Source organism: Aplysia californica, unplaced genomic scaffold, assembly GCF_000002075.1.
Source record: "Aplysia californica isolate F4 #8 unplaced genomic scaffold, AplCal3.0 scaffold00609, whole genome shotgun sequence".
Classification (NCBI taxonomy): domain Eukaryota; kingdom Metazoa; phylum Mollusca; class Gastropoda; order Aplysiida; family Aplysiidae; genus Aplysia; species Aplysia californica.
The window spans coordinates 153,364-156,664 of record NW_004797879.1 but is presented as its reverse complement, the minus strand read 5'-3'; the positions used below and the strand labels follow the sequence as shown (position 1 = coordinate 156,664).

General features: G+C 38.8%; 2 protein-coding genes across 3 annotated transcripts in view; one reads left to right on the top strand and one right to left on the bottom strand.

Annotated features, from left to right (window-relative positions):
• Positions 1-1,316, bottom strand: part of LOC101857437 (ras-related C3 botulinum toxin substrate 1) — an 11,922-nt gene extending 10,606 nt beyond the window's left edge. Inside the window, exon 1 of the mRNA XM_005107500.3 lies at positions 1,147-1,316. The gene's annotated coding sequence lies outside the window, so the exon portion shown is untranslated. The remainder of the gene's footprint in view (positions 1-1,146) is intronic.
• A 715-nt stretch (positions 1,317-2,031) lies between these two features.
• The window catches only part of LOC101856921 (mitochondrial intermediate peptidase), a 31,963-nt gene continuing 30,693 nt past the window's right edge, over positions 2,032-3,301 (top strand). For both annotated transcript variants that reach the window (XM_005107498.2, XM_005107499.2), the window contains exon 1: positions 2,032-2,483. The gene's annotated coding sequence lies outside the window, so the exon portion shown is untranslated. The remainder of the gene's footprint in view (positions 2,484-3,301) is intronic.

Here is a 3,301-nt window from a genome sequence, read left to right as displayed (position 1 = left end):
TCCCGGGTGAGAATAGAGGTGGCCGGTGAGAATAGCCACTTTCAAAAGCAAAATAGGTTAAACTGCCAAAGTCAAAGACGAGCAGTCTTGTTTTCTCGCTGTACCTTTTGAAGGCATTTTCAAATGAAGTATAGTCCAGGAACATTGCCCCAAACCCAACTGAAGTATCTGAATATTTAGAAATTTAAAACTCTCTTCTTGCTTTAACTTTAGAAATTGAATTCGATGCAAAAAAAGCCTCTTCCCAGTCCTTACAGAATGGCAGAATGAAAGATGATGTCTAAATTTCGCAAATAACCTAAAGGTAAACGTCTCGAGAACAGAAACAGAGGAATAGAGATCAAGTTTATTTTTCCGAGTGTTCGGAGAATAATCACTTCGACTGAAATTTTACAATAACAATATCAACAGAAAATCAAATCTGCTCTAAAAAAAGAAATGGCTACTCTGACACTGGTGATATCACAAATGACAAACATTTGAATACAATACAGAACAATGTCTGGAACTGAAACATGAATGATATTGAACTGCTGACTGCTGGCATTGGTACTCAGATTTATGACCAGTGAGTAGGCTAAATTTACATCATGATACAGATCTGGAATCTAGATTTAGATCTAGACTAGATCTAGATCTAGATTCTAGATCAAGCACAAATCATTTTTTCAAAAGCATGTTGATTACTTGACACTAAAAGTAGGCTAATATTAACATAAAATAACACTAAGACAATATCACAGTGTAATGTATGACCATGACTGAAAGGTTCTGATTCACTTTTCTTACAACGCCGGGCAGAGTTCAGCTTTTTAAGTCTCTCGATGAGATCTTTCTTCTTTCCGAGTCCGAGTGCATCCGTAATTGCTTTCCCACTGAGTTGAGTATCACTGAGAACTGGATATTTCTATCTAAAAGACACAGATTTCATTCAACACAGTAGATCTACTTAAAAAGAACAAAACACAGACAGCTCGAATTCCCAAATGTAACCGAAACCCTGTCCTGGAGATCCATTCTTCACTCACAGCACAGCCTTCCTTGATCTTGTGAGTGAGTCAACTGACTCAGGAAACTAGGGAGGGACGAGGCATTATTTGATTGCTAAAATAAAGGAAAGTCAAACAGAACTAAACCTGCACTAACCTCCAAAAGTGTTCAAAATCATAAATGTCTAGGGTAGATCCGTGCTTCCTTCTGGATTTGTGGATTTTGTTTTTTCTTTTAAATATCGTACAACTTCTTTCGACCGGGCCACCTACATGGCTGCCATATTATTCACCATCACAGACTATAAATAGGAACCAATGAAATTAGGTTCGCATCTTGTCTCCGCCAGGGTAGCTTCCCTTTTCCAAAGAGACTCGTTCATTCTTCTTTCTTGTAATGCAGTTTCTGTGTACTCTAGGCTAGGCAAATGATAACAGAAACGCCTTTTTGCTTTTTTAGGACAGCGGGCACAGATGAGGACAAAGTCCACTGACGTAGAAACGTGGTATTTGGTCAGAATAAAGATCCTTTGGTTTTTCTTGCCTTGTGATTCACATTAAACAAAAATTAATTAAATTAGGCCACGCGAAGTGGAGGCCGACTAAAGGGGAAGGACCTTGGGGTGGGTGGGGCTTTCAGTGACTTTCAAAGCTTTGAAACACATTCATATTATCAAGCCGCAGTTTTTCCTTTAAATAAGCAGATCGTTTAATTTTCACAGTAGTAAAATTTCGAGGACCTTAATACAATTTGGACGAAGCATAGACAAGTAGACATAATAGTGGACCGAGCCAAGCCAAAATTATGATAACACTAACACGGGACGTTTACCCGGTGCACCCCCCCCACAAAAAAAATAAAAAAATTATAATGTAACAACAAACAAAACCCTGGTTAACTACACAACTTCTTATTATTCTATGTTTTACTTTATCTTTATTGAGAGGGTGACTAGGTAACTCAATCAGATAATCATATAATACTAATACTTAGGCTGCCGTGTTAAATAAATAGGCCTAGATCTATATGTAATAGTCAAATAAAGACTCTGAGTTGATACCCCCCCTTTTAAACAGTAATTATATTCAGCATGTATTCATTCATAAGTTGTTTATATTTCATGTTGTTAAAAGCCTATTTAAAATTATAATCAGTGCAATTAAGTTCTCAATCGGCTTTGTGAAATGGTTTTATAGCCTACATTTTCCAGGGTTGGAAACTTAGGCCTACTGGCAAGGAGGTTAAATAGTAAGGTCCTCACTCATTGGTCATTGTTCAAATGGCCTTAGACCAGTCCGACCCTGTGTGTAAGACCCCTGCTCAATAATGTCATTGTGTAGTAAAGTGCTTGTCAGAAAGTGTACCGTTATATTGTTGCACAAAATAATTGAACTCACTCTCAATTGAGGCAAATGAAAAAATTAAAAAGTATGACGGAATCAAAATGGCGCTTTCCGAATGAAAACAAACCGGTGCTGTGTACTTTTCCTTTGGTTTGTATTGCCCTAACACTTCCTTTAAGGCATTTAAGGATTATTAGATTATACAAATGAGGCAATGAAAAGTGCATCTCTTAAGACTACATTGGCTCTCAACCGTTTCGCTAAATCTCATTGGAATGTGGCATTATACTTAGCCTATGTCCTGTATGTCCTCCTACCTGTCCATATGTGGATGTCTCGATTTCCGACTGGGGCTTGACTCACTGGCTTGACATTGACGTTGCCTGTCCTATGATGATATTATTGATATAATGATGACAAGAATCTCTGGAATCGGAAGGACTTCCGTAACGAGCGACCACTCCAACAAACACAATAGCGATGGTAAGATTGAAGAATACTGGACCAGCGGACTGACTTTGCCCATGTCTCAACCTTGGCTTAGGAATTCATAATTTCCCCGTTTTAATATATATTCTCTCAATGGAGAATCTCGGACCAGTAGATCTATTCATTAAGATTTTGTCAGGGGGGAGACCTCCCTGAACCTCCCCTCCCCCGTCCTCCACCCCACTTTCTTGCGCAATAATGTACGAGTGGTCCGGTATTCTTCAATCTTCCCCCGTCATTATTCGGACTCGAGTCCGAATAACATTTTTTCATATTTGGACTCGAGTCCGAATAAAAAAATTTCATATTTGGACTCGAGTCCGAATAAGAAAAAATGTTATTCGGACACTGGTCCGGAAAAAAAGGAAGTAAGTGTCTTCGTTCTAGTCTATAGATCTAAGGTTCAGTCACCAGTGCTTCCAATTTTCCGCCATTTTTTAGTTTCCCCCGCACTTTGTCTGCCGATCCGATGCCCTCCG